The sequence below is a fragment of the Pristiophorus japonicus genome, chromosome 5, assembly GCF_044704955.1.
Source record: "Pristiophorus japonicus isolate sPriJap1 chromosome 5, sPriJap1.hap1, whole genome shotgun sequence".
NCBI classification, from domain to species: Eukaryota; Metazoa; Chordata; class Chondrichthyes; family Pristiophoridae; genus Pristiophorus; species Pristiophorus japonicus.
In genome coordinates, this window is record NC_091981.1 from 162,884,615 (window position 1) to 162,899,002 (window position 14,388).

Here is a 14,388-nt window from a genome sequence, read left to right on the forward strand (position 1 = left end):
AGTAGTAATGGCAAGAGCCCTGAGCTCTGGCAACTCGAGCAAAATGAGCTCACCTCGCCCACAGACCCATTAGCATGGGGCGCTGCGCTGCCACCAGACAACCTGGATCTCATCTGGCCGTGCTGGAACTAGACTGTCCTTGTGTACCTGCACTGATATACCTGTACTGATCATGTAAATGTGCCACACAAAAAAAAATGCAACTGCAATCCACCCAACAAATGTACCAAGATGTAAATGTAAAACCCATGTGATGAACTTGAATGCAATTTGCATGTAATGGGCCATTAGCATGATCTCTGTGTGGCGGGGTGGGGGGGAGGGAGAATGGAGTAGTCATGGACTCACAACCAGAAACCACAGTGACCTCCACTGGCAACAAATCGCACTACCAACCCACCCAAGCTAAAAGCGACCCTCCAATGGTCAACCAGGAAGTGTAAAGCCCAGGTCACCATCAATGTATGAGTCAATTTGCATTAAAGACTTGGGAGGGAAGTGATGTCATGTATGTAGACCATGTATACTAACTGTATAGTCACATAAGGTGTGCCACCAGAGGGCACTGCGGTGGAAGACCTGAGGGTCACCTACATAGGTGTGCAGGGCCCAGTATAAAAGGCTGCCCACCATGCTTGTGCCTCACGCTGGAGCGACAATAAATGGGACTAAGGTCACAACAGCTCAAGTACAATACTAGACCTCGTGGAGTCATTCATAAGAGTATTAAAGACATAACAGTAACCATCTCATTATTGGGGTCTTCCTGCTGCCCTTCATTGTCCAGCTCATCCTCATCCTGAAATTGATGAAGAATATCTCGACTGACGGCTTCCTGATCTTCTGCTTCAGCTTCTGTCTCTTCCTGATGCTCCTTCTCATCTCATTCTTAAATGGCCGACCCCATATAGTGAGATTAGTTTTAGTTCTAGACTCACCAGCCAGGGGAAACAACCTTTCAGCCTCTACCCTGTCAATCCCCCTCAGATTCTTATGTTTCAATTATATCACCTCTCATTCTTCTAAACTCCAGAGAGTATAAGCCCAATATACTCAATCTTTTCTCATAGGACAACCTTCTCATTTCAGGGATCAAGCTAGTGAAAATTTGTTGCACCGCCTCTAAGGCATGTATATCCTTTGTCAGATAAGGAGACCAAAACTGTGCGCAGTACTCCTGGTGTGGTCTCACCAAAGCCCTGTACAATTGTAATAAGACTTCCTTACTCTTGTATGCGAACCCCCTTGCAATAAAGGCCAACATGCCATTTGCCTTCCTAAATGCTTGCTGTACCTGCATGCTAATTTTCTGTGTTTCCTGTACGAGGACACCTAAATCTCACTGAAAACCAACATTTAATAGTTTCTCACCATTTGATAATATACTTTTTTTCTATTCTACCTACCAAAGTGAATAACCTCACATTTCCTCACATTATACTCCATTTATCATCTTATTGCCCACTCATTTAACCTGTCTATAGAAACATAGAAAATAGGTGCAGGAGTAGGCCCTTCTAGCCTGCACTGCCATTCAATGAGTTCATGGCTGAACATTCAACTTCAGTACCCCATTCCTGCTTTCTCGCCATACCCCTTGATCCCCCTAGTAGTAAGGACCTCATCTAACTCCTTTTTGAATATATTTAGTGAATTGGCCTCAACAACTTTCTGTGGTAGAGAATTCCACAGGTTCACCACTCTCTGGGTGAACAAGTTCCTCCGTATCTCGGTCCTAAATGGCTTACCCCTTATCCTTAGACTGTGACCTCTGGTTCTGGACTTCCCCAACATTGGGAACATTCTTCCTGCATCTAACCTGTCTAACCCCGTCAGAATTTTAAATGTTTCTATGAGGTCCCCTCTCATTCTTCTGAACTCCAGTGAATACAAGCCCAGTTGATCCAGTCTTTCTTGATAGGTCAGTCCCGCCATCCCGGGAATCAGTCTGGTGAACCTTCGCTGCACTCCCTCAATAGCAAGAATGTCCTTCCTCAGGTTAGGAGACCAAAACTGTACACAATACTCCAGGTGTGGCCTCACCAATGCCCTGTACAATTGTAGCAACACCTCCCTGTACTCAAATCACCTTGCTATGAAGGCCAACATGCCATTTGCTTTCTTAACCGCCTGCTGCACCTGCATGCCAACCTTCAATGACTGATGTACCACGACACCCAGGTCTCTTTGCACCTCCCCTTTTCCTAATCTGTCACCATTCAGATAATAGTCTGTCTCTCTGTTTTTACCACCAAAGTGGATAACCTCACATTTATCCACATTATACTTCATCTGCCATGCATTTGCCCACTCACCTAACCTATCCAAGTCGCTCTATATCCCTTTGCAGGCTCTTTGTGTCCTCCTCACAGCTTACTTTCCCACCTAACTTTGTATTGTCAGCAAACCTGGATACATCGCACTCAGTCCCTTCATCTACATCATTAATATAAACATAGAAACATAGAAAATAGGTGCAGGAGTAGGCCATTCGGCCCTTCTAGCCTGCACCGCCATTCAATGAGTTCATGGCTGAACATGCAACTTCAGTACCCCATTCCTGCTTTCTCGCTATACCCCTTGATCCCCCTCGTAGTAAGGACTACATCTAACTACTTTTTGAATCTATTTAGTGAATTGGCCTCAACAACTTTCTGTGGCAGAGAATTCCACAGGTTCACCACTCTCTGGGTGAAGAAGCTTCTCCTCATCTCAGTCCTCAATGGCTTACCCCTTATCCTTAGATTGTGACCCCTGGTTCTGGACTTCCCCAACATTGGGAACATTCTTCCTACATCTAACCTGTCTAAATCCGTCAGAATTTTAAACGTTTCTATTAGATCCCCTCTCATTCTTCTGAACTCCAGTGAATACAAGCCCAGTTGATCCAGTCTTTCTTGATACGTCAGTCCCGCCATCCCGGGAATCAATCTGGTGAACCTTCGCTGCACTCCCTCAATAGCAAGAATGTCCTTCCTCAGGTTAGGAGACCAAAACTGTACACAATACTCCAAGTGTGGCCTCACCAAGACCCTGTACAACTGTAATAACACCTCCCTGTCCCTGTACTCAAATCCCCTCGCTATGAAGGCCAACATGCCATTTGCTTTCTTCACCACCTGCTGTACCTGCATGTCAACTTTCAATGACTGATGTACCATGACACCCAGGTCTCGTTGCACCTCCCCTTTTCCTAATCTGTCACCATTCAGATAATAGTCTGTCTCTCTGTTTTTACCACCAAAGTGGATAACCTCACATTTATCCACATTATACTTCATCTGCCATGCATTTGCCCACTCTCCTAACCTATTAAAGTCACTCTGCAGCATATAGATTGTAACTTGCTGAGGCCCAAGCACTGATCCTTGCGGCACTTCACCAGTTACAGTTTGCCAACTGGAAAATGACCCATTTATCATGACTCTCTGTTTTCTGTCCATTAACCAATCCTCTATCCATTTTAATATGTTACACCCAACACCATTAGCCCTTAAATAGAAACAGAAAATGCTGGAAATACTCAGACAGCATCTGTAGAGAGAGAAACTGAGTTAACGTTTCAGGTCGATGACCTTTCGTCAGAATCCTTATCTTGTGTAACAACCTTTTATGCAGCACCTTAGAGTGCCTTTTAGAAAATATACTACATCCACTGGTTTCCCTTTACCTACCCTGCTAGTTACATCCTCAAAAACTCTGATAAATTTGTTAAACAGATTTCCCTTTCATAAAACCATGTTGACTGTGTCTAATCATGGTATGATTTTCTAAGTGCCCTGTTACCACTTCCTTAATAATAAATTCCAGCATTTTCCCGACAACTGATTTCAGGCTAACTGTAGTTCCCTGTTTTCTCTCTCCCTCCTTTCTTGAATAGCAGGGTCATATTGTAATGACTCAAGAGTCTTGTTACTGTAAACTGCCTCAGGTCCAACTTTATTCGCATCCGAAGTACCCACATGACCTAGTACCCGCGCTTATATACACCCGTGATTGTGCACACGCGCATACAGTCCGATGACCTCCGACAGTGGTGCCCTCTGGTGTCTGGTGACACCAAGCATCAATACATAACAACATCCCCATTTTAAGATCTTAATATCAGTCTCTTTACAAATTAAGACGGTTTGGGACTTCCTGCTCACGAGTTGATCGTCTCAGTTCAACTTTAGTTCTGGGCGAGTGTTCTGAGTCAGTTGTGACTGAAGGCTGAGTAACCGATCTGATGGGTGTGGTAATGACTGCATCAGAGACTGAAGGTCCAGGTTCAGTAATGACAGCAGTGTCCTCTGATGAATGAATATTGGCTGGTTGGTCACTGACTGCATCTTCCTCAAACGGTTCCAGTTCATCCGTGTGCCACAGTTTGACATGTTTCCTGCATGTTTGCCCATTCTTGAGCACGACAATAAACACTCTGTTACCCTCCTTGGCTGTAACAATACCGGCAATCCACTTTGGACCTTGACCATAGTTCAGTACATAAACCGGATCGTTGACAGAGATGTCACGTGACACAGCAGCACGATCATGATACCATTGCTGACTTTGATGTCTGTTTTCAACACGATCATTCAAATCAGGATGAACAAGAGAAAGCTTGGTCTTGAGATTTCTCTTCATCAGTAGTTCAGCAGGGGAAACCCCAGTAAGTGTATGAGATCTTGTCCTGTAACTAAGCAGCATGCATGACAAACGAGTCTGCAGTGAACCCTGAGTTACACATTTCATACTTTGCTTGATCATTTGAACAGCACGCTCTGCTTGACCATTAGAAGCAGGTTTGAATGGAGCTGACCTCACATGTCTAATACCATTGAGCTTCATGAACTCCTGAAACTCAACACTTGTGAAGCAAGATCCATTGTCACTCACAACAATGTCAGGCAAACCATGAGTAGCAAACATGACACGAAGGCTCTCAATAGTAGTTGTAGATGTACTGGATGACATAATAATACTCTATCCACTTTGAATGTGCATCCACCAAAACAAAAAACATCTTTCCCAGGAAAGGGCCCACAAAATCGATGTGGATCCTCGACCATGGTTTAGATGGCCACGACCAAAGACTCAGCGGCGATTCCGCTGATACTTTACTTAGCTGCATGCAAGTATTGCACTGATGCACACATGATTCCAGATCAGAGTTAATCCAATCATCACTGAGGACACAACGTTTCATAACCGATAAAATAGGGTCATGACTGATCCAGATCCTGACTTGTTGAGCAGTGACAGGAGTTCCTTCACTCTCAAAAGCATCCATTACTAACAGTAGATCTGCAGGTTGAGGTGTCTCTATCTCAGTTGTGGGTAAGGGCAGATGACTCAGTGCATCGGCACAATTCTCAGTACCGGTCTATGATGAATAACATAATCATAGGTCGACAATGTCAACGCCCACCTCTGAATATGGGACGATGCATTGGTATTAATATCTTTGTTTTCCGAAAACAATGAAATAAGTGGCTTGTGATCCGTTTCGAGTTCAAAACAAAGACCAAACAGGTACTGATGCATCTTTTTGACCCCATACACACAGACCAAAGCTTCTTTTTCTATCATGCTATAAGCTCTTTCCGCTTTTGACAAACTTCTCGAAGCATACGTAAAACAGATTGTAGCTTACCCGACTCATTTGCTTGTTGGAGTACACAGCCAACCCCATATGATGAAGCATCACAGGCCAATACAAGACGCTTACACGGATCATAATGAACAAGCAACTTGTTTGAACATAGCAGATTCTTAGCTTTCTCAAAGGCTCTATCTTGAGACACACCCCAGACTCAGTTGTCGCCTTTTCTGAGTAGCATGTGCAGTGGCTCTAATAAAGTGCTCAGTCTGGGGAAGAAATTACCGAAGTAGTTGAGTAGCCCAAGGAATGAACACAGCTCTGTCACATTCTGAGGCCTGGATGCATTTTTGATGGTCTTGGTTTTCGAATCAATAGGCCTGATGCCATCAGCAGCAATCTTCCTCCCCAGGAATTCAACTTCAGGTGCCATGAAGACACACTTCAAACATTTCAGCCTAAGTCCCACTTTGTCCAGACGATGTAGATTCTTCAAGATTGTTCAGATGTTCAGCGATGTCGCGACCTGTGACCAGAATGCCATCTTGAAACACGACAGTTCTAGGAATGGACTTCAGTGGATTCTCTATATTCCTCTGAAATATGGCTGCAGCTGAACGAATTCCAAAAGGACACCTGTTGTAGACAAACAGTCCTTTATGGGTGTTGATGCAGGTGAGTTTCTTTGAAGTGCTGACAAGCTCCTGTGTCATATAGGCTGACGTCAGATCTAGTTTAGTGAATGACTTTCCACCAGTTAGCATGGCGAACAGGTCATCAGCCTTCGGTAACGGATACTGATCCTGTTTCGAAAATTAGTTAATCATAACCTTGTAGTCCCCACAAATTCTGACAGTGCCATCACTTTTCAACACAGGAACAATAGGACTGGCCTACTCGTTAAACTCGATCGATGATATGACCCCTTCACGTTGGAGTCTGTCAAGCTCAATTTCAACTTTCTCCCTCATCATGTAAGGAATAGACAGAGCTTTATGATAGACATGCCTTGCATCAGAATCCAGGTGAATCTGCACCTTGGCTCCAGTAAAATTACCAATGTCCGGTTCAAACAAAGAAGAAAACTTCTTCAACACTTGAGCACACGAAGTGTCATCCACCGAGAATAACGCTTTGATATCATTCTAGTTCCACTTGATTTTCTTGAGCCAATTCCTGCCGAACAGCATTGGACCATTACCTGGGATGATCCATAATGGTAGATCTTGAACCACACCATCATATGACACCTTGACTACTGCACTGCCAATCATTGGTGTGAGTTCCTTAGTGTCGGTACGCAATTTGGCATTGACTGGACTCAGCTTAGGCTTCACAGCTTCAGTGTCCCACAGCTTGTCGAATGTCCTTTGGCTCATTATCGACTGACTCGCACCTGTGTCCAGCTCCATTGATACAGGCACGCCATTCAGCTTCACATTAACAATTATCGGCTAGCTCTTTGCCAAGAACGAATACAGACCATACATTTCCTCCTTGGGTTGTGTATCCGGGCCAGCACTACACTGGTCATCATCAACAATGTGATGAGCAGCAGCACGCTTGCTCAGTTGTGGGCACATTCTCTGAAGATGTCCCACTTTCGAACAGCCATTACAGGAGTATTGTTTAAACCAACACTGATGAGGCCGATGATTGCCCTCACAATGCCAACAAAGTGAAATCAGATTCGTACTAGTTAGCGGACTCTGAGAATCTACAGGTTTCACATAAGCAGTTGAGAAGGCCCTGCCAAAAGCAGCTCTGTCAGAAGACGACACAATCTTGTTTACAGTATCTGCCGTGGAGCTCTGACTCTTCGATGATATCTGCCTCAAATTATCATCAGTCATCATGTATGCCTGGGCAGTCGCGATGGCTTTTCTCAAATCCAGCTTCTCTTCGCCCAATAGCTTCCGGAGAATCACATCATGGTTGATGCCTATCACGAAGAAATCTCGCAACATGTCCTCCAACATGTTCCTGAACTTACACGGCTCAGCAAGACGTTGTAGGTCGGCGATGAATCCCGACACATCCTGGCCCTCAGCACAAACATGCATTTAGAAGCGATAGTGTGAGATGATGATCCCCTCTTTTGGCTTAAGATGGTCACACACCAACTCGCACAAATCCTTGTACTCTTTGTCTGTTGGACGTAAAGGCGAGAGAAGGTTCTTCATGAGGCCGTAAATTTTCGGACCACAAACGGTGAGGAAAACCGCCTTGCACCGAATTGCATCAGCCTCTCCCTCCATTTTGTTGGCCACAAAATACTGATCCAGGCGGTCGATAAAATCCGTCCAATCCTTGCCCTCCACGAATCTCTCCAGAATTCCAATAGTGCCCATTGTACATGCAAAGGTACTTAAGTTACCTCGTCGCCAAATGTAATGACCCAAGAGTCTTGTTACTGTAAACTACCCCACGTAAACCTGATCCAACTTTATTCGCGCCCAAAGTACCCACGTGACCTGGTACCCGCACTTATATACCAATGACCGCGAACTCGCACATACAGTCTGATGACCTTCGGCAGTGGTGCCTTCTGGTATCTGGTGACCCCAAGCATCAACACCTAACACATATTTTCTACCTTCCAATCTGCTGGGACTATTCCAGATTCTAGGGAATTTTGGAAGATTACTGCTAATACATTCACTATCTCTGCAGCCACTTCTTTTAGAATGTAGGCCAACAGGTCCAGGGGATTTGTCGGCTTTTAGTCCTCTTATTTTCTCAAATACTTTACCTCTACTGATATTAAGGGTTCACCTCTATTTTTGGTATGCTTTTTGGGCCTTCTACTCTGAAATATTTGCTTAAAGTCTCTGCCATTTCCATATTCCCCATTATAATTTCATAAGTCTCAGCCTGTAAGGGACCAACACTTACTTTTGTGACTCTCTTACTTTTTATATACTTGTAGAAGCTTTTACAATCTGTTTTTATATTTCTTACCAGTTTACTCCCATATTCTATTTTCTCCCTTTTTATCATTTTTTTTGTTATCCTTTGCTGGTTTCTAAAGCTCTCCCAATCCTCAGGTTTACGACCATTCTTTGCAACGTAATAAACCTCTTTTAATTTAATACTATTTTTAACTTCTTTAGTGAAGTTTTATTTTATTTTATTTCTCAATGTAATGTATATTCATTGAGAATTTTAAAATATTTCTTTAAATGTTTGCCACTGCTTATCTACCGTCAGACCTTTTAATCTAATTTCCCAATCTACCTTAGCTAACTCACCCCATGCATATTTAATTGCCTCTAAGTTTAAGACTCTCTTTTCATATTTCATGCTCAAACTCAATGTGAAAGTCATCATATTATGATCACTCTTCCCCAGAGGATCCTTTACTATGAGATTATTAATTAACCCTGTCTTATTACACAATAGCTGATCTAAAATATCCTGTTCCCTGGTTGGTTCCATGAAGTATTGTTCTAGGAAACTGTTTTAAATGCATTCCATGAACTTGTCCTCCAGACTACCTTTGCCAATTTGATTTGCCTAGTCTATATGAAGATTAAAATCCCCCATGATTATTGTATTACCTTTTTGACAAGTTCCTGTTATTTGTTGATTAATACTCTGTCCAACGGTATAGCTACTGTTAGGGGGCCTGTAAATTACTCCCACCAGTGTTTTCTGCCCCTTGTTATTTCTTCTCTCCACCCATATCCATACTTCTTGATCTTCTGAGCCAAGATCCTTTCTCATTACTGTCCTTATGTCATCCTTTATTATCATGACAACCCCTCCTTTTCCATTCTGCCTGCCTTTTATAAACGTCAAGAACCCCGAAATATTTAGTTCCCAACCTTGATCACCTTGCAACCACATCTCTGTAATGGCTATTAGATCAAAGCCATTTGTCTCGATTTGTGCCACTAATTCATTTACCTATGGGATTTGATGTAATGCATTCTGTAGATAGTGTACATTGCAGCTATAGTATACCATTGGTGGAGGGAGGGAGTGGGGGGAAAAATTGACCTGGTTTGCACCTCTCCTTAGTGCCTCTGGGAAGGGGCGGGAACAGGGTGCAAAGGGGTTACCAACTGGGCACGGTGAATTGACCGATGCCCGCGAACTTCCCAGGCGGTTTTGTGCTGGTGCTAACAGTTACCGCCTCGCTCTCTAGCTCCCTGCAGAATGTGACGTCATCTGGTGTGCAGCGCCCCATTACTGTCCTGGATGGAATATTCGTTCCCGCTCCCTGCAGCATCGCCGGGCATCAACAACGGCAGCTGCAAGAGGCTTTGTCATCTCAGCTGGCCACTTGGGGAGTGCTATTTAAAGGCAATGGTGGTCAGGTGTCTTTTGGTTTTTTTTGGATCCTGCGATTCATCAGCCATGCACTCTCCAAGCGCAGGTCCCGTGGCCCCACAGAGTTATGATGAAGATTGAATGAAATGAATATTGGCCCTTCCCTTTAAGTGAGGGAAGGAGCCTTCATAGACCACCTCTCTCACTCTCTTTAGTGCTCTAAGAGAAGTGATAGCACTTGATTTAATGCTCCACTTCCCTCTTGAAGTACTAAAGTGGAAGTTCCCGTCAGCTGAAAATCTTTTTCGCTCGGCGATACTTTTGTGCTCTCACAAAAGTTATCGCCCTGAACGGGTTTCGAGCAATTTCTTGCCGAAAATGTTTTAACTAATGGATGGGTTGCTGATCAATTGGAGCGCTTTGTCTTGGATGGTGTCGAGCTTCTTGAGTGTTGTTGCAGTTGCACCCATTTGGGGAAGTGGAGAGTATTCCATCACACTCTTGGTTTGTACCTTGTAAATAATGGAGAGGCTTTGGGGAGTCAGCAGATGAGCCACTCTCCGCAGAATACCAAGCCTGTGACCTGTTCAACTAGCCACGGCATTTATGTGGCTGCTTCAGTTGAGTTTCTGGTCAGCGGAGAACCCCAGGATGTTGATGGTGGAGAATTCAATGTTGGTAATACTCTTGAAGGGGAGGTGATTAGGCTCTCCTTCGTTGAAGATGGTCATTGCCTAATACTGGTGTGGCGTGAATGTTACATGCCACCTATCAGCCCAAGCATGGATGTTGTCCAGGTCTAGGTGCATGTGGAGTCAGGAGGTGAGATATTTGATGCAGAATACCCAGGGCCCAGAATTCACCGTCCCCGAAGGGATGGCTACCGTGGAGTTTGGGCGGTCGATCAAAAAAATCGATCGGCCGCCGCAGTCGTATACTTTTGCCTCCCTGAGCCATATTCAACTCGGGGAGGTTTTGAGCAGTGTTCAACTTCTGCCGGAAACGGCGCAGTGAAGCTGCTGTAAAGGGAGGTTTCCAGCAGTAAGCTGTGCAGCGTGCAGGCCACTGGAAAGGGACTACCACAGTGAAATTCACCGAGGAAAAGGCAGGACATTTCCCGGCAGTACCCCCCGCGAGGTTTTCGATGCGGTGCTCGAATGCGACACCTTTGGTAGGTAAAAAGTGTTGTGTTCCTAACACAGATGAGACTGCACACAGGGAGGTTAAAGTAACAGTGACCTCAGTCTTTATTAAGACACTGCAGAGTGAGTAACAAGCCTTAGGGGCCGGCTTATATACAGTGCTCCCAAGGGATGCTGGGATCCCTTGGCACTTCAGGCAATGCACTCCCTGGTGGTGCAACATGGAAGTGCATGCTTTACAGATACACAACATCACTCCCCACCAAAGTCAAAGTGAAAACTATTTACAAGGTGAGGCGGTCGGGAGCCTTTCTTTCCCTGGTGGACCGCCTCGGTACAAATGTCTGTTCTGCTGTGTTGGCTGTGCCGTTGCTGGGCTGGCGTGTTGTTGGCCCTGCAGGGCTGCTGGGTGATGCCTGGCCTTATTGGGCTGTTGGGCGTGATGGGTTCGATTTCCTAGTCTGGCGTGGTGTCATTGATCTTTTGGGTATGTGTTGTAGACTCGAAAAAGGTGGTGTCTGCTGTGGGTTGTTCAGGGCAGTCTGTGAACCGCAGCCTCGTTTGGTCCAGGTGTTTTCTGCAAATTTGTCCATTGTCTAGTTTGACTACAAACACCCTACTCCCTTCTTTAGCTATCACCATGCCCACGATCCACTTGGGACCATGTCCATAGTTTAGCACATACACAGGGTCATTCAGATCAATTTCCCGTGACACAGTAGCGCGACCATCGTTTACATTTTGTTGCTGCCACCTGCTCTCTACCTGATCAGGTTGGGGTAAACCAGCGAGAGTCTGGTTTTAAGTGTCCTTTTCATGAGTCGCTCAGCCGGAGGCACCCCTGTGAGCGAGTGGGGTCGCATGCGGTAGCTGAGCAGTACTTGGGACAGGCGTGTTTGGAGTGAGCCTTCCGTGACTCGTTTGAGGCTCTGTTTGATTGTTTGTACTGCCCGCTCTTCCTGACCATTGGAGGCTGGTTTAAACGGGTCGAGGTGACATATTTGATCCCATTACGGGTCATGAATTCTTTAAATTCGGCACTGGTGAAACATGGCCCGTTGTCACTGACCAGTATGTCAGACAGGCCGTGGGTGGCAAACATAGCCCTCAGGCTTTCAATGGTGGCGGTGACGGTGCTTCCCGACATTATTTCACATTCAATCCATTTTGAAAAAGCAGCAGCATCCACCACCACCAGGAACATTTTACCGAGAAACGGGCCCGCATAGCCGACATGGATCCTCGACCATGGTCTGGAGGGCCAGGACCACAAACTTAGTGGTGCCTCTCTGGGCGCGTTGCTCAACTGAGCACAAATGCTGCATTGCCGTACACAGGATTCTAAGTCAGAGTCGATACCAGGCCACCACACGTGGGATCTGGCTATCGCTTTCATCATTACTATACCCGGGTGTGTGCTGTGGAGATCCGAGATGAACGTCTCCCTGCCCTTTTTGGGGAGCACTACATGGTTACCCCACAACAGGCAGTCTGCCTGAATGGACAGCTCGTCCTTTCGCCGCTGGAACGGCTTGATTAGCTCTTGCATTTCAACGGGGATGCTGGCCCAGCTCTCATGCAGTACACAGTTTTTTACTCGGGACAGCAGAGGATTTTGGCTGGTCCAAGTCCTAATCTGGCGGGCCGTGACAGGTGATTTATCATTTTCAAACGCTTCCATGACCATCAACAAGTCTGCGGGCTGCGCCACCATCAACAATTTGCAGGCTGCGCCATTTCCACCCTCGTGGTGGGCAATGGTAGCCGACTGAGAGCATCCGCACAGTTCTCAGTGCCTGGCCTGTGGCGGATGGTATAGTTATAAGCTGATAGCGCGAGTGCCCACCTTTGTATGTGGGCTGATGCTTTAGTATTTTTTCCCTTGTTTTCAGTGAACAGGGATATGAGGGACTTGTGATCGGTTTCCAGCTCAAATTTGAGGCCAAACATGTACTATGCATTTTCTTTAACCCGAACATACACGCTAATGCCTCTTTCTCAATCATGCTGTCGGCTCTCTTGGCCTTAGACAAGTTCCTGGAGGCATAGGTGACAGTTTGCAACTTCCCTGCAACGTTAGCTTGTTGTAATACACACCCGACTCCATACGACGACGTATTAAATGCTAGCACAAGTCTTTTACACGGGTTATACAACACAAGCAGCTTGTTGGAGCATAAAATGTTTCTGGCTTTCTCAAAAGCAATTACTTGTTTTTTTCCCCATATTCAGTTCTCATCTTTATGCAATAACACATGTAGGGGCTCTAAGAGGGTGTTTAACCCCGGTAGGAAGTTACCAAAATAGTGGAGGAGTCCCAAGAATGACCGCAGCTCCGTGATGTTCTGTGGCCTGGGCGCGTTCCTGGTAGCCTCTGTATTGGCGTCTGTGGGCTGAATGCCGTCCGGTGCGATCTTTCTCCCCAAAAACTCCACTTCTGTTGTCATGAAGACGCATATCTACCACTTCAGCCGCAGCCCAACACAATCCAGTCGCTGGAGGACCTCCTCCAGGTTTTGTAGGTGCTCGACGGTGTCCTGACCCATGACCAATATGTCGTCCTGAAAAACCACCGTGCGTGGTACCGACTTGAGTAGGCTCTCCATGTTTCTCTGGAAGATCGCTGCAGCCGACCGAATTCCAAACGGGCATCTGTTGTAGATGAACAGTCCCTTGTGCGTGTTGATGCAGGTGAGGCCCTTCGAAGACTTCTCCAGCTCTTGCGTCATGTAGGCCGAAGTCAGGTTGAGCTTGGTGAACGTCTTGCCTCCTGCCAGCGTCGCAAATATGTCGTCTTCCTTAGGTAGCGGGTATTGGTCCTGTAGCGAGAAACAATTAATATTTACTTTGTAATTGCCACAAATCCTGACCATGCCATCACTTTTGAGTACTGGAACAATCGGGCTGGCCCACTCGCTGAATTCCACTGGGGAGATGATGCCCTCGCGTTGCAGCCTGTCCAGCTCGATTTCCACTCTCTCCCTCATCATGTGAGGTACCTTGTGGTGAATGGGTCATGCCTCTGGGACCAAGTGGATCCGCAGCTTCGCCCTGGAAAAGTTTCCAATGCCTGGCTCAAAGGGGAAGGAAATTTGTTAAGCACCTGGGTACATGAGGCCTCATCGAGATGTGATAGCGCTCGGATGTCATCCCAATTCCAGTGGATTTTGTCCAGCCAGCTCCTTCCAAGCAGTGTGAGGCCATCGCCCGGGACAATCCAGAGGGGCAGTTCACGCACCGTGCCCTCGTAGGTGACCTTGACCATGGCGCTGCCCAGTACAGTGATAAGCTCTTTGATGTACGTTCTCAGTTTCGTGTGGATGGGGCTCAGGGCTGGTCTGAGTGCCTTGTTGCACCAGTCTCTCAAACATCTTTTTACTCATGATGGAT